Raw genomic sequence first — 20,751 nt, 5'->3', positions numbered from 1 at the left:
TCATAGTGGTATTATTGTAAAATATAACCTTATTTTTACTTAACAGTCATCAGATATGCAATTATTAAGCAACAGAATGCATTTTTTAAAGGTGAGTTAATATGCATGTTATGCAAAACATATGCATTTCTACTGGAAATTGAACCTTTTATCCAAACTACAGTCTGCATTAGTAATTAGTATTAATTACTAATTATAATTAGTAATTAGCATTTATGTGCTGTAAATGCAAGTAAACATTATTTGTATTGTCACATGATTAAGTCAGCTGAGGTCGTTTTGACCCCAACGTTAAATACCTGTGATAAATTTAAACTTCAGCACATTTCAATTTCATTTTTCTTTTAAATACAACACGAGAAATAAAATCTTCTCATTTAGCATTTTTAAATGTGTGCCTAATGACAAAAAGCGATGCTGTTCACATACAATTCAGCACACCACACAATGTAGGCGGTTAAGGCAAAATCTGTGCTTGCTGCATCTGTGCCTGACTCCTTCAGAATGACTGACAAGGTGCACACCCCACCAGCCCCAGTCCCAGTTTGCTCTATTAAAGCTGGATAGGCAGAATCAGGTGTGTTTGACTTGGGTCCAATACAGTTGGCATTTTAAAAACACGCCGATTAAACATATACGCAAATCAGCGATTTGAAGTCATTAGGAAAAATGATTGAGACGCAAAATTGGAATGACAGAATAAGATGGGCTATGAAAACAAAGATATAGTAGGTACACCAGCCAGAAATAGTTTAATGTAAAACAAATAACAAGATTAACAAGACTGGGACATTTTTTTTTCAGTATTTTCCAGTATTTTAATTACATTTTCATCTGAGCTGCTACACGTCATCTGCAGATACAATGACACATGCTTACAGAATATTAATTTAAGTCTCTAAAAATAAAGATTAATGTAACATTTACTGCATCAGAAAATGTCAAAACAACCTATGCCAGAGTATTTTAGAAATGCTTACTCAAAATGTATCCACTTGTCAATAAGGTGGATATATGTCTGATATTTTCAGTTTTCAGGTCAGTCATTTCTTCTGAATATTTTTTTAAAGCACATAATCTTCCATTAGAATTCATTTTGGAAATTCTACAGCTGATTGTATTTTACCGTTTCCATTCATGTGTGGTGCAGGTGTGTAGTTGCGTGACTTCATGGGCTGGTGTGTATGTGTGCGTATTTATGTTTCATAATCTCACATCTCACTGTGGGGCGTTCTAAAAGGATTTGTCACTCTCAGTTCAGATGGGCTGATTGTGAATTAAATGTATTTTTAGGCACCTTTTTTCTGTCCCTTTGTGAACCCAGTTAGAATTGAGGTCAGGACACACAAACAGACATACACACACATACAAATGCGCACGCCATCTCAGAGAAAGACACATAGCTTTCAGAACAAATCACTGTTGAACTACCCTATGTGGAATGATTCTGACATTTTGTTTGGGAGAAATAGCATTTAATTGAAGGGAGGGGCGATACGGATGGCAGTTATGGAACCAAGGGAAAATGTCTGCATTTCAACCCAAATTGAAAACATAACAGAGTTTGTGTTTGTGTGTATTCCTGCGTGTGTCTGTTGAGGGGTTTCAATGCTATCCACACTTTGCTTGCTTGTTTGAGGGTGATTAAGTTCAAGGTATGATGTTTATTCCTTAAAAAAATGCATTCACTTTGTATTATAATAGGAAGTATCTCTTTAAAATCTAAAATTTACCCTGGTTTAAACAAAAAATCTGCAGGTTTGGAATTTACATATATGGTGAGGAAGTGCAAAGCTTTCATATCTCCACAAATTCCCTTTTGTCTTTAATTTTCAATTTAAATAAATTTAATTCTGTACAAATTGTCTTTCTAAAGATGTAATAGGCAGTTAATGGTGGGAATTACAGATGTGTTCATGCATTTTTTATATCCAAGAACAGAACTAGCTATATCATTTTACAAATTAGGTAAAGTTTCACATTCCCCAGAATAATTAGTGACTGCTGTTAAATTGATGTTTCTGTTATAATACATCTTAAAACCTGCTCATTGCTGCACGGAAACCCTGTTTCTATTGCCCCCAACACGGTAGGGTCAGAGGTCAGAGTCACCTCCAGATCAGGCATCAGGAGCTGGGAGTGTTTTGCTCACCGAAACTTCGGTATGGTAGGTGCTTGCAAAAATGGCTGCTTGAACAGGGGTCATCGGGTTTAATGATGGTCACTTGGAAAGAAGGTTGAAGAGCCCTCATAAGGGCTCTTCTAATGTAGTGATGAAGCCAACAAGCGTCTTTCGGGGTCACTGCACACCTCAAAAGATGACGCCTCTCTCTCTCTCTTACTCTCTTTCTCTCTCTCTCCTCCTGTAGTTCTTGTTCTTTATTCTCTCTTTCCCTTCAAGCGTTGCCAATTTGTCTGGGCTGCATTCCCTAATCCGTGCGCATTTACGCAGTGGTCATTGCGCCTCCGGTTGACTTGATTGGCTTGTTAGACGATGGCGTCCGGGCAGGAGACTGACTGAATGTACAAGCCCACAGCTGACAGCAGTGTTAGGTGGTTACTCTTTGTTTTCTAACGTGCTGCAGCACAAAAAACATTTAAAAAAAAATAAAAATGGCGAAACGAACATGTTCAGTGTTTGTTTTTTAAATTATTATTATTATATTGAATCAAAACAATTAATTAATGTATTAATTTATTTTTAATCGAGCTAATTGAGTTAATAGCATAGCCTTATTATTTTTTAATAAAGCATTTAAAAAATAGAAATCGACATAAGTTTAAATTATTCAAAAATCCCAGTAATTTGCAACATTACCTTTTAATCAGACGGGTTTTTTTTTTTAAACACCACATGACACACTTGAGGTTTTTCACTCAGAAAGCTGAAATGTCAATCTGACCACAGAACTGACTTCTTAGTACTGACCGGTTATTTGCCGTGTTGGGGTGGCCCACTGAGTGTCAGAGGAAAGGCGGGGTGTGGGGGTGCGGGGGCACGGATGGATGGATGATGGGGTGGGAAGGTGGAGGGGGTGACAGTCCCCAAGAGAGAGAGAATAGGGGGTTCCTGGAGCTCTAAAAAGGACCTCTCGGACCACTAAATTGACATGTTCACGCCATGGGTTGTCATGAAGAAAGCACTTTAATAAGCCATGTGATAACGCACAGTATAGCGGTCTTGTTTCCTTAGGCCATTAAATGGCAGGCCTTTACTTTGGATTCCAGACTTTTATTATTATTATTAGTAGTAGTAGTAGTAGTATTAGTATTATTATTATAGATCAATAATATTCTAAAAAGGTTGATTTTCCCAAATAATGAAATGATCAGTGCTGCATATTTAAATTAATTTGTCAGTAATTTCTTGGTATACTCTTTTTTGCGAGAATTCCTCGTGCATTATTGCAATAGGATATGCAGAATATTTAAATACTGATTGTAGAGATTGTAGTTACATTACTAACCGGGAATCATTACAGTTATTTTGTTCTATATTGTGAATACTGTCAGCTGATTTTTTTATTTTTATTTAATGGAGCATACAGGTGCTTTTGTTCCCATCCACGGCAGCTTTGCCGGTGTAAGTCCACGTGGATCTGAGTGATAATCAATAGAATGAAGAGAGTAGTTGTGTGTGTGTGTTTGCGCGTAACGATAAAGCCGTTTTTTGGGGGTGGGTGTGTGTGGAACCGGGGGGTCCCATCCCCCACCACCGTCGTATGGAGGACACTCACTGGACGCGTGTCTATTAAACAGGGTTCAACAATGAAAAAGATCGGAGGACCAAAGGGCCAAGTGGGAGGAGGGCAGCAGGGCGAGGTGAGACTGAATGGAAACAGCAGTGATGTTGGCTGTGTGTGTTGTGTGAGAGGGTTGCACACGGGGAAGCGGGGAGGGCGTGTGTGCTTCCGAGGGTGTGCAGGCACTTATAGTGTTGCTTTTCCTCTCGTGAGCGACCCGAAATGCGAGCGGCGACGTCTGCCAAGTCACCCTTCTCTCTCTCTCTTTCACTCTCCCTCCCTCTCTTCTCTCAGTTCTTCTGCTGCGTCTCCTTCCTCTTTGCCTTCAACACTTGTTCTTGTTCGGGAGCAGTATCACAGCAGACCTTGCCCCGCCTGCATCTGGGTAAAGACTTTACAGTCAAGGGCCATCGATTGCGCTTATCAAATAAACAGAGTGGCACCGGCGAACCCACCACCCACACCTTCACCCCTGTCTTCTCCCTCCGTCTCCTAATCTCATGACCAACCCCTCCCCAATTGCACTCCACCTCTTTCCCTGCCCGAGAGCCCCAACAGCTGTGGTCCCATGTAAATTTTACATGATTGGCACCTCCGTATTTTACCCCTCCGCCTGTCCTAATTCCCCCGTTTCTTGCCCCACACACCTCCCATATCACGTTGCATATTAAAGCACAATTTATGCAATAGCTCATCTGAGAGCGGGCACTTGCTGTCATGTCCATACCTTTTCTTATGTCATTTGCATATGTGATTATAGTGCATGAAGTGCTTGATTGTTGGTGGGTTTAGGTTATGTGATGCTGAAATGTGATATTTGGCATGCAGAGTGGGTTTTGTGGAAAGCAGGGGTACTGAAACGATTCCCCTTGACCCTTGAAATGCAGCGTAATCCCGTGTGGCCACATTTGATTAGGGCATTTTCTTTCTAATTGTTGTCATCAGGACTCGCACTATCACTGTGCATCTGGAAGCACTTTGACATCTAAGTCAGTGGTCCTCAAAAGTCTGGATTCAAGAATCCTCAAAGGCCACGCCGGAGAGGGTCACCCCCGGGGGTAAAGCGCAGAATTGTTTAATTTCACTGTGATTTCATTAAGCCAGAATTACTCCAATTAGAAAGCACGTGTCTGAACAAAGGTTTCACTTGTGTCACCGGCATCACTTAAAACAGGTCTGCGACGCAATTTTAAATCAATAACGACAACAACAAAAACCATATTGGACACCCCAGGGACAAAATCCAATTAAAAGAGGACCCCTTTGTGCAAGGTGTGTCCATTTGGGGGTCCTTGACATGAAAATGTTGGAGAAGCCCTGATCTAAGTGACTGAGGCAAAGGGCTGCTTTGACAGTCTTTGTTTTTAGCTCAGGCGCTACAAGCTCTCCTTTTCTTCTCTTTTTTTCCCCCTTCTTTGCTTTTTTCATCTCTCTCTCTCCCTCCCGCTCCCTCCCTCTCTCTCCCTTTAAAAGAGAGCGGAAGAATGGGCTGATACCGGTCTCATGTTGCGTATGGATTTTCGTTTATATAATCGATTGAAATGACCCAATACATTGATTTTGGGTTCAGTGTTTTACAAACAAGCGTTTATGGGTCTCGATTTTATGTTAGGCATGATGGCAGTGTGACACCGACGCGCAAAGAAGTCGGAGTTGTTGATTTTTAAATAAATGATCTAAATAGAAACAAATAAATATCTATTGTTTCATGTATAAAAGAATAGAAAAAAGTGTGACTGGGGTGGGGGTGAGGGGGGCAAATAAAAAGGGAAAGGGAGACAGAGAAAAAAAAGACAATATTGTGCTGCCTCTCTCCTTAATCAAATAAAGTGATGTAAAAAAAAAAAAAAACACAACGCAACACACACACGCGCGCGTGCACGCACAAAAGCATTTCCTTCCCTCTGAATTTCTCCTTGAATTATATGCCATCACTAGTGTGTGTGATTGCGGAATATTAAATTAAAGTGGGATAAGTCCGCACCGAGGCGGGCTGCGTCCAATCCGCAACTCATTTCCCCTGTTGTAGCACCGCATCACTGCGCTCCTCTCTTTTCAATGACAATGTGCCAAATCTGGGCATTTTGAAAACACTTTCCATATGCTATTATCGGATCGCTACTGAGCAAGAGAACGACGAAAAGAAGGAAAACGGAATGCTTTATACCAAAGGTACCAAGAGTCTACATTTTTATGTATCTTCTTTTTTCAGTGGCTTATTTTACTTTGTGCTTTTTGTGGGAATTTAAGAAGAGGTAAGAGGAGGTAAATTTGAAGTTTTTCTTTTTTATATATGTATATACTGATTGCATATTTATGGACCTTTGCTGGGTGGCTTTAGGGTTGAGTGTGAAAACGTCGAGAGAGTTTGTGTTGAGCATCTGTGGACAAAAAAACTTCATTTGTTTTTAGTGGTTTTCTCACATTTTCCTCTTTTATCACCAAATTAAAAAAAAAAAAATCTGCCCACTTTCCTTTGAGATGTCCTGTCAGTCAAGTAACTGAAGTAAGATTTTCAAAAACATTAATTTCGATTAGATAATTCAGTCTTTTTTTATTTATTTGCAGATTAACTGATTTTTGCAACTCCACACCTTGGATTTTATGTAGGCGATGGTTTTGCAAGTGGTTTTGCTTTTAGAGGATTTCTATGTGTCACGTTTATTTTTTATTTTTTATATTTTAATTTTTTGAGGTCAAAATGCATATTGAATGGCTTGGCAGTTTTTTGAAAGATCAATTTTCATTTTTTTATTTGTTTTTTTTTTGTTCACTTTACTATTCTGGAGACAGTGGCGAAATCTCACATAGGTGCCAAGCGTTGGAAGAGTTACAATTAACTTCTTATTGTCTGTTTTATGGGCCCTTTATGAAGCTTGTTTGTGTATGTGTTTGCTGGACGAGAGTTGGCCAGTGGGTCAGTGTGGCAGGTTGCGGATCAGAGCTATGGGCTTTTGCGTGTTTTTTGTGTGTGTCCTAATGAGGCAGAGGGGTCAACCCTGCAACCCCATGAGGGCGCCGACGCATAGGACATACAAGGTGGACGTCTCATCGCACATCCAGAAAAAAATTACGATCAGGTGTCCGCAGTAGACATGAAAGACCGGGTTTAAAAATTACTAAATAAATATTTAAAATAATAATAACATAAAAATCAAGCTGAACATCAACAGAGGTTTCCAGTCTGTCTTCAGGGAATATTGATGAACCAACAGTCCCTTAGCATATCCCAGTGTGGTTAGCCAATATGGCAATTTCTCCGGACATTCAAAGTTATTGATGTACTGAAGTGACAGAAGACCACTATGGGTGTTTAATGCCGCCTTTCATATATATCAATGGAGGCTTTAAAATAAAACAAACTCGATTCATTTAATGTTCGATAATTACTCTATAACTCACAGTTTAATTTCAGTCTACCTGGTGTGAGCTTCTGTTGATGCGAGCAAGACATCTCCCTGTAATTTATTTTCTTTACACACAAATACTCACATGCTCGTGCACACTCACACGCACGGAGACTAACATAAGCACGCACACACATACGCGGAGAGAGAGACACACACACAAACACAGAGAGACACTAACGGAGTTTACAGATAAAAATCTGCAATTAATTGAGGATGCTGCTGATGTGAAAATAGGGAGAAATATTAGTTAACGCGGTCTATTGTCAAGCGGTCCTCCCGAGAAAGAGCATCGTCTGCTGGGAGAGAGGGAGGGTGGAGACCGGGAGGGGGGTGGGGGGAGATTTACAAAACGCAGGAGGTTAAGATAAGCGGTAGCCTGTTTCAGGTCTCCAAATCCGCTTTGTAATTTCTCGTTTTCTCATCGAAAAGCGATGAAATAACAAACGCAACTCCGCCGAAAATGCCGACGGCGCGCGCAAATTTAAGCACACACGTGTAAAATAAGTACATCCCTTCACAGAAATGGAGACGATCGTAGAGAAAAATAAAAGAAATGAGGGTTGTATAATCTACAAAAGTCCTCCGTTCTGGCGAATAAAGTCACAAATGGCATATAGGGTCCACTCCGTACTGCTTCTGAAAGATCAGCGCACGGCCCCCGGTGGACTTTTTTACGCGTCCGCTGCTGAAGCGGGTAAAAATCGACTCTCCGAGCCGTCTGTGAGCGACGCCTCCCAGGGCTGACAGGCTAGAAAAACCCCCCTGTAGGACAGGGAGGCAGCTACAGCAGTAGCGCAGCAGCAGGAGCCTTGGATCCGGGTGAAAAGTGACGCCTCTGTTCATCACCTCGACCCACCCACCCCCTTTGTTGGAGACCTCTCTAAACCCAGAATAAACAGCCTCGGGTCGGGTCGGGCTCGGATCTCTTGGCTTCTTAAGGATCCAGTTGGTATGGGTGCAGTCCAGTCAATGTGGCTGCAAAGTAGACCAAGTACTTCACTTGCCAGCAGCAGCCTTATCATCACATCCCAAGCCCCGGCTCATGCAGTTCAATTCACCCCCAGCTTCGATTTTTTTCCACGAAGGCGAACAAGATCTCTTGATTTTCTCCCCGATTGAGACTGTGTAAAGTCTTCCTCTTGCCCAAAAGCCTCTATTAAGAAACCGATGGGGGAAACACGGCAAACTGTTTGCACTGAGATGATATAGGGCTAAAAAGAACGCTGCACTTTGTAAGGACACTAAATGTAAAAGGCAGTGAATTGAGCTTTGAATAGACACGGTGATTTTTGCGTGACCCTGTATTGGATTTTGCAGTTTGATTCTACTGAACCCACACGGGGCCTCAGTAGTCCAGAAAGGGCAGAGATGACTTTCCAACATGTGGTGGATTACTGTGATCCTTTGTGGCTCGATGTGTACCATTATATGCAACAGATCGCATGCACAGTCATCACTTTCAGTAAACAACGAGAATATTTTTTACACACACACATAACTACGTAATATAAATCACTCACATGTAATTTATGTTGTGTGTGTGTGTTTTGTTTTTACATATAAAGGTAGGCCTGACACACAGGTCCATTTTGATGCGCAGCAAAAAGCCGGTTCTGTGGTTTTGAATCTCCTTTCAGGTATTTTTCCCCTCTCTTTATGTTTTTACGTTCGTTATTGATCAAAAGTGTTATTCGCAAAGCGCAGTTACCGTTTTAAAAATCACATAAAGATTTTTTTTTATATTCTACAATTTCTCGGAATCAAAAAAAGACATTCTGAGCTTTACACGATTAAAAAAATCATAATTTACCTGTAGTATCATAATCAATAAAAAACAAGCTGGTGTAAAGTACACACAAAAAATATGAATCCTATCTTTGTTAAATCACATCTTAAAAGACATTCTTGTTGAGCATTTTGCGCTGCACCTCAGAAATATTCATCTGCACAACTTGCTTTATTTACGTTTTTTTATGGGAAAAGATGACTTCTAAGTGCTTGTAACTAATTCGAAGTCCAGCCTTTTTTCATTTTGCTGTGGAGGAAGCGGTTGTCCATTGTTCTACATGTGATTTGGCCCTCGGAGAGAAACCATACAAAAGGATTCTCTGCGCGCATAGACCTCTGCGGCCGCCAGGGCTCCGTGTGCGCGTCATTTGCAATGTGGAGACTGTTGATCAACTCACTAATTACACTTCTCTCCTCTCTCCCTCCCTCTCCGTCTCTCCTTTGCTCCCTCCCTCCCTATCGCTCTCTCTCTCTCATTCGTCCTCTCTCTCTCTGTCTCTCTACCCATTCCCAGAGTGCATATCGGGAAATAGACACACAAAGACATGCGCACTCAACTTAATCAGCCATTTTTTTAAACAGGGCTAAAACGATAATAATTAGCAGAATAAAGACATATCGGATTTTCATTTCCTTTCCTCCGTTTCCCGACCCCCGTCCACAAGAGAAACTGCGAGGCAGCCCGTCGACACGTCTTTTCACCGCCACCGGAACCAAAATAAGGGATAGCTCTCTAAATGCTTGACATTTGTGATTTTACCCCCTTTTCCCAATATAAAGTTGGAGGATTATTGTAATTTTCCCAGTTTTTCCATGTTTTTACTGTCTAATTACGCAAGACGCTGGATGTGACTGTTTTATAAAGCCAAGAGCAAAGAGAGAAGCGGAGGTGACGGTTTTGGAGGGGGAAGAAAGTAAGTTTTTCATTTCCACCTCTCCCTTTAACTTTTATTGAGTAGTTTGGGGTGTGTGTGTTAAATTTAGTGGTCGGGTATCGATTATCTATCTCGCCGGTGGATCCTGGACATCGGGGTTGCTTGGATAACAGGTGCTGGGTGTTTTTTAGTCCAGAATAAAGGCGGATATCGTGATGTTAGTGCAACTCCGGCTTCTTTGGCTACTATAAAACAAGCGACTGACAGGCTTGGAGGCGTTCTTACGCATGTGTCCGTGGCAGTACAGTACGATACCACGTCCGGACCTGCCTTTTGCAAAGTTTATACTAATGTGCAGATTGTGTGGCGGACACATGCGATGGTTGTTCCACCTTTGATACAACGGGACGGGACGAGCGCCTCCTCTGCTTTTGTGGCTTTGCAGTGCGGATATCGTGTTGCCTTTCCAGGAGTCCGATCCCACGGACATGTCCGCTTTGAGTCTAGTCGAGGTGTCCGGCTTGCTGTTTCCCTCCCCACTCAGTGACTCCTCATTTCAGGCTTCAACGATAAGATATTTCATCTGAAGTCATATTTTGGGTGCACTGCAGCGTTTAAGCCAGTTTTTCCGTACACGTCGGGAATCATGCACCTTCCAGGCATTCTCGGCCGAAGTGACACGATCAGTCTCTCGACACGATCCCCTCTCGCCGGAATAAGTGCATATCTTTCAAATTTCCGAAGTAAGGCTTCTTTTAAAAAAACGAGATGATCGGTACAGAAGTAACGCGAATTTGCTGCCGATAGTCCATACACCTTTACCTGCTGCGCTTAAAAAAGTAGTCTCACTTCACCGAGGCGTGCACAGCTGCGTCGCCCAAGAGAGCGACCGATCGCTGGGCTACCGATAGCACAGAGAGCCCCTTTTAGAGCCAGCCAACTCCGGGATCCCCTGATTTTCCTCAGCATCGGCATGTTAAGCATCAGCAAAATTACCACTCTATTTTACATTTATTGATATTAACATTTGTTTTATTTAATTTTATTTAAATTCCGCCCTTTAAAGTCTGTAAATTCCATTTCTACTGTCGGTCTCCTATAGGCGTCAGTGGGCTTAGGCATTAATTTCCTCACATAAATTGTCATGTTATTTCCAAGAGATGCTGGCTGCAAGATTGTCTTTAAGTCGTATATTTGTGTTAGTTTAGATGAACTAGATTACAAAAGTGGGGATTATTAGGTGTGTTTTTACGTCTTTTTTTGGTGCTTTTTAAGTCGGTAGGTAGACTTGGCTGGGTTTGGGACGAAATGCTGGGGGTGAAGGGATGGGGGTGGGGGCAGAAGGGGGGGGGGGCATCGATCGCACGGGAGGAAAAAAAAAACATAAGGCTAAGGGGCCACTCTTTCTCCAGCCCGGGTACGTAACGGTGTAGTGAGTGTGTGTTGTGTGTGTGTGTGTGTGAAGATTGTATATGCTCTAAGAGAACGATGCGCCGATATAGGATAGGCGACCGTTTTATGCGATTGTCTCTATTCATACACGGCTTTCATTGCTTTTTTGGAGGGGATCGATGTTTAGAAGTCAGTGCGTATTTCTTCCGCAAATAGAAGCTTTTAATTCACTCTTTATAAACCCACTATACTTTAATATTTGTTTGGATTAATAAATGGGTACGTGTTTGAAGAACGTACGCCTACGTTTTAATCCAAATAGGCCCATTAGATTTTCTGTAGAATCTCAGAGAGGAAAAAATATAACCGCCTTTGCTGCTTTAATAATATCCTTCTATTATTAATAATATTATTGTTATTATTGTTGTTATTATTATTATTACGTAAAATACAATTTTCAAGAATAGATCTAAGATCGTTTTTTCCGGTTCAACTATGAACACTTATGGGTTTTTTTTCTTCTTCTTCTTCTTCTTTTTTTAGAAAGGGAATGTCAGACAATTTAATTGCATCTGCATAAAATCATATATTTTAAAACAAAAACATTCAGCCTCGGACCAGTAATAAAAAAAACAAAACAAAATCATTAAAAAGTGAAATTATGAGACATGATGATCCTGTCTAATTGCAGTGAATTTCGTCAGTTAATGACGGTATTGTCTCACTCTAAAATAACAAAATCTCAGTGTTATTTTTCCAGCCTTGCAAATGAGGGATTTTTTTCTTCTTCTTTTTTTAGGCGTGTGTTTGCAGAAACCCAGGCCTCCTTGTTTTTTTGTTTTTCTGAGCCTGGTGTCTTAGCACTATCAAAGACTGGCTGTGTATAACGCTTCGTGTTAGTTAAGCTGCTTGCAACGTTCATTTTACCCTTAGCAGGAAAAAGGACGGATAAAAGAAAAAAACACACACACATATAAAGTGTGAAAGATGGGCAGACAGCCCTGGGAGGACAATAGCTGTTGGCTTGAAAATGCAGCTTGATTATTAAAAGCTAATGCATTTTTAGTATTGCAGCGTTCATTAAGAGTGAGGATGGATGGGTGGGGGTATGGGGTGGTGGTGGGGCGGATGGGTGAGAGGCTACTGGGAGGAGGAGAGGATGGGAGACAGAGAGAGAGAGGGAGACAGGGGCTGAGTCTGTCCTATAACTCCTGGGTCTAAGACACATGCAGCTAGAAGATTGGCTCGGGCCTCTCCTAGGGGTCGACAATGTGTCATTTCCACCCGGCTAGATTGCCCTCTGCCTATCTGATATTAATGTGCAAATCAATATTTCAGGGATTAAATTTCCCTTCTTCATTTTTTATGGTTTCTACCTCAATAAGTCTCCCGTCTAATAGAGGAGGCTGGATGATTTAGAAGCCTTTGCTGCAGAAAGAGAGAAAGAAATAAAGAGGAGCTTTGCAACAAGGCTATCGCTGCATTTTAATGTTCTTCTTCGTGGATCCCCCATAGGCCCTTAGTAAGGAGGGCTATATCGCTGCTTTACAGTGTAAAGACAGCCAATTTGGCTAAAAAGGCAGAAAGGGAAAATATGGGTCCGGTTGAATACTTAAGACGCTGTGGTAATCCGAGTAGCAGGTATTAGTGAAGGGGAGCTTCCAACCCCCCCACCCCACCTCCTCAAAAGAGACACACACAGAGCTACATCCAAACCTGCATTACCAGCCGTCATGGTTGAGCAAGCAGTATAGCTTACTGCACTCCGGACTGCTTTAACAATATATTTTTCTTCTTTTTCTCCTCCATTTTTCACCTTTTTCTTTCTTTTTCTTTTTTTTTTTTGCATAGAAGGCCATTGACATCCACTGGGGGAGATTTACTCTCCTGTGTAATAACATCTGGCGTATGTGTGCGATAGAAATGAATCACTCTGACACAATGACCTGCGTATGATTATTGGGGAAGGGAGGAGCGTATTACCATAGCCATAATGCTGCATCTCATTGAGAGTCAACTAAATGAGCTTGGACCCTCTGACTCCCAATAGACATTCATTAAGGGACAGTGCACACAGAGGAGTCCGTCTGCCAATAGGTGTGTGTCTGTGCATGGGTGTTTATTTAATCCTCCTTCCTGTACCATCTGGTGCACGTGTGCATGCGTGTGTGTGTGTGTGTGTGTCCGGCAGCAGCAGCACAGTATGAATTTCCCTCCACTCCGTCCACCCTGGGCCCCTAAACAGCCCCCCCAAACCCACCCATTCAGCTTTTGCAACAGCATAGTAGACTGTTTTAACATACCCTTGATAGGTAGAGTGTCAGCAATTGAAAACAAGAAAAGAAAGGGAGAAAGACACAGAGGAAGAGGCACAAAAGAACTCTAATTGTAGCACGATCGCTTGGCTTCCTCCCTGATTCACGGCCATTATGATGTGAAAAGCACAACCGCCTGTCCTCCATTATCAAAACGGCAGGCCTACACACACACACACACTCACATCCATGCACGCATACTCACTGGAGGGAATCGTGCAGATTTTGTTGTCTCTCATCTATGACTCAAATAACGGTGTCATTCCAGTTACCTGCTTTCGGTGGATTCGGTGCTTAACATGGCCAGCATTTTCTTCACATGAAGGGTAAATGGTTGATTCGCCAAAGTAACAGAAATGCTCTCTGCATTTATTTAAGGTAAATATTTCAGGATCCCATGCTTAAATTTGACTCTCGTGGACCAAGTTGTCTCTTTTTAGACCCTCTTCACTGCACTGCCTTTGATTTTTCATAGATTGTCTTTTATGCAACTTCTGTTATGCAACAGTTTAAAAGCCTGCCGTGTTTGATGCAAAGGGCTATTTACCAATTGCACATATGTGTGTGTGAGGGATGATGGTCTGCAAGTAGTAGCCAAGGTCTCCTGGCCCAGGGAGGCCTGTATAAGGGGTGGTGGTGGTGAGGGGGGGGGCAAGAAGCTAAGAAGTTCACTGCAGCTCAGCATTATGTCTCAAAGACCGGGGCTTCCTGTGTCAGCCCTGGGGCACCACCGCTAACACACAATTTCTCTCTATCACACACACTGCGCGCGACGCAGAGGAGGGTTAAAGACTTGGAACGAGATCAAGCCTCTCCGTAGCTCCCGGGGAGGGTGCTTGTGAATATGCGAGTTTTAGTGTAATTAGCACTTAATTATATTAACATATGCAAATTGTCAGGCGGAGAGCTTGTACTGCCGGTGGGTATCGGCTGAGATACAAGTGAGTCTATTGTACCACCACGGCAAAAGGAAAAAAAAGAGAGAGAATAATGGGTGTGTGTAAGGCAACCAGCCAGCAGCCAGGAGCAGGCCAGCCCCCCGTGCTACCACGTAACCAGCTAGCTCATTTAAGTCTCCGGCTGGCCGCTTTGCCAAATTTCATTAGTCGCCATGACGACCTTGCTAATTGTGCTGACTAATGTCACTTGTCCCTGACCTGTCTTCAGTTGGGATGGTTGTGGATCCTTCTCCACCTCCCTCGACCCGCACCCCCACACAAAAACCCCCCCGAAAAACACGAGAGGGGTTAGAAAAGAGAAAGACAGCGAGAAAGCGAGAGGTCCGACTTTCCAGATTAAGGCAGCATACAATGACTCCTATTTACACACGTTCCGCTTCTGCGAGCATTTGCATATTCAAAAAAAATACTCTGCCATCTTTCCTTGTCTGCTCAGTGTGCGTGTTTGCATGGCAAGGTTGCGCACATGTGGAAGCAATGTGTCAGGGGGAACAACAACAGTTCATTTGTGTGTCATTCTGTGTGTGTCACATGTTTTAACACACACACGCACTGTGAAGTGGGCCTCGTATGGCCCTGTGTAGCAACATAGCCAAATTTGTTTTTGATTATTATACATGACTGAGATTCGGGAAAAGAAAAGCTTGAGCCAAAATATCCTGAGCGAGGAGTTGTGTCTCTCAAACTTTCGACCCTTCTTTTCATTTCTTCCAAATATCTAATTACAACACTTGTATAGACCCCCCCACCCCCCCCTCCCGCATACACACACCCACCCACCCCACCAAGGCAGCGGGACTTTATTTTATTTTAGGGGTGTAGGATGGACAAGCATTTAATGCTCTGTACTTCCCGATAGCCAAAGGTGGATAGCGATTGGGCCTAGTTGGTGCTACTAGTACTTGCATGCTAATCCTGTTTTTTGACAGGAACGTAAACTGATATAATTGCTTTTCAGAGGCAGGAACGGCGGTTTATACAAGTGTGAAAGCACGGGAAAGGGGATTAGCATTATTTTGCATAATGCTGGGCAGGCGCTGAATGGGGCATTGAACGCTTGACTGGATGACAGAGATGAAAGAGAGATGAAATGCTCTATCCCTCTCTCTCCCTCCCTCACTTACCCTCTCTCCCTCCCAGTCTAAGGCCACTACCGGTAGAGGACTGTGTTTGCTGGAGAGGACCCCCGGAAACACCAGGGCCAGTGTTTTAGGGTGTTTGTTCAGATGCCAGCAGATGGAAGTGGTCATGTGAAGCAATATGTATGATAGCAGAGGAACTGTGGAGACGGGTAAACTCCCAAAGCCTCCATGTATATACTAAACTGCATCCCTAAAGCACTGGAGTGTACAATTATGTAGTGGATGGATGTGGCTCAGGTAGCATTTACATGGACGGAAGGGAGCGGCTTTTGTGGATCAAATGAAACTACACCGCTCTTACATTTTCCTTTATTGAGATGTTTGCTAAGGATTTGATCGGATATCATCTGGGCAGAGGAAACTGTGAAATCTCGAGGCAGGTGTGTTTCATGTGAACTCCTGTCTGTGGGAGTTCTGGTGGTAGGAAGGAGCGTAAGGGTGGGGACGCGGCTCAAAAGTGCCACAGTGGCCCCCGTATGAGCAAATTCAACTTCTTTAAAAGTCATTTATGATCAACCGTCATCATTGCTATTGCATCTGGCGTATGGAAATGATCCGGGAGCTGAGGGAGGGGCTTGAGGTTGGGTGGTGGAAAACATGAACGGCACAAAAGCCGGTGTGGCCTGTTTTTGTTGTCTCTCATTGGACAGGATCCTCTTTCTTTGACCTTTTGCACGCCTTCCCTCGCCTTTCATATGGTAATTCTGGCCAGACCCAAGGAGGAAACGTTGCCGGAGCTGAGTGGAGGAGGACAAAGACTCCCTCTCTTTTTCTCTGCCTCCTTTCCACGCTATATCTCCTCTTTTCTTGCCTCTTCCCCTCTCAAGCAACTTGACAGACTTTGGCATGAAAGGAAGTGAGTGGATAGTGGTTGAGAAAGGTGGGGATGGCATTCTCGCTGTGACCCGCGCCACCTGTGAGGATCAAGTGTGCTGCAGTGATCCTTGGTTATGTGTGTGTGGAGTTTTATTTTTGAGTGGTCCTTGTAATGTGTCTTGCGGATCTGTAATCGTTTGAGCCACGCCGCTGGTGTAGTGTCACAGCACAGGCCGAGTCAGGCGAAGAGTGATTTGTTGTGTTTCTAGTGTAGCTAGCCGAGTTGTCACGGTGTCCGTATTTCTACCTTTCTTTCTCAGCTCTGCCGACTTTATCGTCTAACAACCAGTAAAAGTGCTGTCTCTGGCGGGGTAAAAGGATACTAATATAGTTACTACAACCCTCCCCTAACATAATACTCCACTGCACCACTGTTGAGCATGACGTGGTTTCAAGGCTCCTTTGGCTCTGTTATGGGAAGGGGGCATGTTATCTGTAGGAAATGTAATTTTTGTCCTCATTGAAATCGTTCATTATTGAGCGCGGTTATCTAAATGTTTTTGTTGCTGTTGGTCCAGCGCCAGTGAGGATTGCGTTACCCTCTCTCTCACTCTCTCTCTCCCTCTCTCCCTCTCACGTCCCTATGTCTGTCTCTCCCCCCTCTCATCTCGCCAAGCCTTCATCAGTCTCTTAAGGGAAAATAGAAAGAGGGGGATTTTTCTCTTCCCTCTGTGCTCCGTCCCGTTCTCAGGCTCTCCTGCCTATTTTGCATCAGCCATCTCATACAGGATATTAACCATGGAAAAACATGGGTCTGGGTATTTCATTTAGAATAATATGTTTACTCTTTTCATTTCAAAGTGGAAGCAGGGAGAGCTCGTAGGGTGTGGAAAGAACAATCGGGGCCATATGTTTAAGAACTCTCTGTGTTTGATCTGAGGTCCTGCGGGCCCTGGGGGTGGCTGAGATTCTCAGGTCTCGGTCAAATGAAATGCACTGATGAAAAAGACAAGGCTTCTCTTGTGCTCCTCCTGTGTCCTATATTGTATCTCGCCGATTGCTTTCTCTGTGTATCTCCGTTGGCATCTCGGCCTCACGTTTCCGGTTGTTTTCCGTCTCATCTGTCATTCGCACCTCTTGACGTCCTGTTGCTTATTGCGGCTCATCTCTGATAGTACTTACGTTATTTCTGCACATTGGTGGAGATTTGAAGCTGCAGTTACCTTTCAGGGCTGTGACATTGTTTGTCCTCTGCACTCTTTGATGCAGTCACTGTGAAGGACACTTGCTCAGCCCTTCAGGTCCACGCGAGTACCTTACAGTCCTCATCTTACATATTCAACGGAGCATTCAGCAGCCTTTTATTTTAGAAAGGTCTGTCCCTCTTCCACTCTGCAAAAGAAAATAATGTAGAGCACAAAAGGTTATATGCCACATTTTATCGATTGCTCTCAAAAGTATTTTCAGAGCTTTAAAAGCTGGCAAGATAAAAGAAAAAATTTAAAAAAGAAACGGCAAATACTGCTTCCAAATAGAAGTAAAATAAGAAGCTCCGGGTTAAGAGGGGGGAAAAAAGTTGACGAATGACTAAGTTTCTCCAGGTTTGAGAGAAGACACACCACAATAGCACGAGACGTCTCATGACAAATGATACATTCTCTTCCTTGTCGGCAAAAGACAAAGGCAAGGATTGAAAAGGCAGGCAGCGCAGTCACAAGATATGTGCACATTAATAGAGCTTACGGAGAGATAGATAAATAAGAACACACAAACGTACTGTATTCAGTGAAATGATCAAATACACTTACATGAGTAAATATATATATATGTAAATATAAATGCATTGCAACACCTTTACTTTCTTCACAGCATTACATACACAGCTGGTATGTGTGTCAACAGCCGCCTGTGCCTGTGGATTCATGTGCATCGCAGGTATGTGTCGTTTGGTGTTCCTGAAGGCAACATGATGCGGATATCAAGGGCATTGGCAAGGCTCGTCGGGGAATAAGTGGCTGATTAATTATGCATGACTTGTGCTCTTAAACAAACAGTGTAATAAGAGATTAAAACGACTTCACCAAAAGAGTTTGACTCGAATTGCACAGAGACGGTAACTATTACTATTAAAATCTTGTGCGCACAACTTTAAAAACGCACTAAAATGCAGTTAAAAGTTAGTGTGACCGCATAGAAGTAAAAAACATAATTTACCTGTAAACCAGTGGTGTTTTATCAAGTTAAGAGAAATATAAATAATATTTTTTTCTTCTCTCTTTGCTGAAATATTTAATGCACCTGCATTAAATATGAATAGCTGTGTCTGGTTATCTGCAGGATTATATTAAAAGTCGCTTTAAAAAATCAGAATGGAGATCTTTCCTTTTCCTAGTGTAGGTCTCAGTCTGATCTAATACAAGCAAGCAAGCGTGTGTCTGTAACTCCCTGATGAGACTTCAGCCAACACTATCCCTCTCAAACCTTGCTGCTCCTTCTTCTTCTTCTTCTACCCTTTTTTCTGGCCTGGCACCAGCTGTGGAATAATCCTTAATTATTTGCTTTTAGAAAGAAAAAAAAAAGGTAAACCCCCCCTTTCCTGTGACAGAAAAGAAGAAGAGCAGAGCAGGCACTGGAATGTTCTTGTATATGAAATTGTAGGTAACAGGGCTAGTTTTGTCAGCGGTTTCACTGATGTATCAGCTCCCTGCACCTAGACTAAATAGAGGGGGGAGCTTTGCCTCGTTTCATCCCAGCTTAGATGAGCAGATATAGCTAGGCTTTTGGAGGAACCCTTAAAAAAGCAAAGTATGCTGAAGAATGGACCTCTTCCTTAACACAATACCTAAACATGCGTCATGATGTGGTGATGGATGGTTCGGCGGTCTGTTGAGGTTCTTGGAGACGCTCGCCCTTTTTTTTTTTTCCTCTTTTTTTTTTTGTGAATTGAAGGGCAGAAATGTTCTTGAATGCTTTATTTCCGGGTGATTTTTTTGCACTTAGTAGGATGTGTTACAAATGATTTTAAAAAAAAGTTACATGTGTTTAGATGTGGTTTTGCTCCGCAGTAAGCACAATCTCTGTGTGTTTAAGAGACTGAAAAAGGAGAGGATGCTGACTGTGGTCTTCAGCTGTCTTGTCACTCCATGGTCTCCCCGGTTGTGACATAAAGGGCGATTTACAAGCACACACACACAGATACACACACATATATAAGCATGAATAGACACATGCTATCACATGTGAGGCTTAAATAGGATTTTGTGTAAGTTATATCTAACAGCAGTTATTTCCTAGAGCGAACAGTAAGGTAATGGGTCCATTTTATCTCGGTTCCCTCTCAGCGGGCTGGCCCTAGATTTGTGTGACATGGTGTTTATTTGATAAAGGAATATTGCTGCGTTAATCTAAAACCATGCTAATTACATCTGACAGTTGTTTGTTTGTAGTAAAATCCAATTAAAATGTACACTTTTCAACTCCATTGCTCATTTTTTTTCTTCCTCTCCTCCCCCATTCTCTTTCTTCCCTCCTACAGTAACCAGAAAAAAGAGCCTATGATGGCATAAATAACAACTGTGCTTTCCTTGTGGTTTTTGTGAGAAGAGGGCAAACTCACAACAGCTGTCAGAAAAAGGGGGTTTGTTTAAAAAGCAAATGGCTTTGGTCTAAAGTTCATTTGAAGACCTCTCTAATTAAATAGAGAGCCGAACGCTTAAGTTAATTAGTAATTCACTGGGTCCAGAAATTAGACCTGTCATGAGCATTCAAGTTCTTGGAAAGCCAAAAGGTATGTGTGTATTGTGTTTTTATGTTTTGTCGCCCCCCTCCAAATCCCCTCTGCCTGCTCCCGTATCTGTACACGAGCGTGCCTAAATGTGCGTTCATTTGGGCTTTTCCGAATGCAAAGCATTTCTCCTGTTGGAACACTCAACACATTAATGGGCTTTTTGTGGCGTGTCAGAGAAGTGCTCAAGAGATGTTTAAGTGAGGGGCACATAGCTTGTGGCGTCAGTCGGGATACCTGCCCTATGATTATGTTTATGAAGATAATAACAGGGCTAGGGTCCCGCCGAGTACTGTCTTTAGAAAACAGTAGGGGGTTGAACTTTAAACTTTACTGTTACCCCTGGAAAAAGAACGGGAGAAGATGTGGTCTCCGCGCCTGGGAAACCTCCGTACAGTTCAGAAGGTGTCTTTACTCTTAACAGCAAAAACAGATCTCTTCTCTTCTCTTCTCTTCTCTTCTCTTCTCTTCTCTTCTCTTCTCTTCTCTTCTCTTCTCTTCTCTTCTCTTCTCTTCTCTTCTCTTCT

General features: G+C 42.6%; 1 protein-coding gene across 6 annotated transcripts in view; it reads left to right on the top strand.

The window, feature by feature from the left end:
• The window catches only part of zfhx4 (zinc finger homeobox 4), a 93,995-nt gene that overhangs the window by 4,195 nt on the left and 69,049 nt on the right, over nt 1-20,751 (top strand). Inside the window, exon 1 of one of the 6 annotated variants that reach the window (XM_005912028.2) lies at nt 5,660-5,915. The exons of 1 other annotated variant lie outside the window; for it this stretch is intronic. The gene's annotated coding sequence lies outside the window, so the exon portion shown is untranslated. 4 more of the 6 variants (XM_005912030.3, XM_005912031.2, XM_005912027.2 and 1 more) reach the window with 4 other exon arrangements.

Source organism: Haplochromis burtoni, unplaced genomic scaffold (assembly GCF_018398535.1).
Source record: "Haplochromis burtoni strain Fernald_Lab_line unplaced genomic scaffold, NCSU_Asbu1 Contig_1, whole genome shotgun sequence".
Lineage (NCBI taxonomy): Eukaryota > Metazoa > Chordata > Actinopteri > Cichliformes > Cichlidae > Haplochromis > Haplochromis burtoni.
The sequence above is the reverse complement of the archived record's forward strand: the minus strand, read 5'-3'. Positions and strand labels throughout refer to the sequence as shown.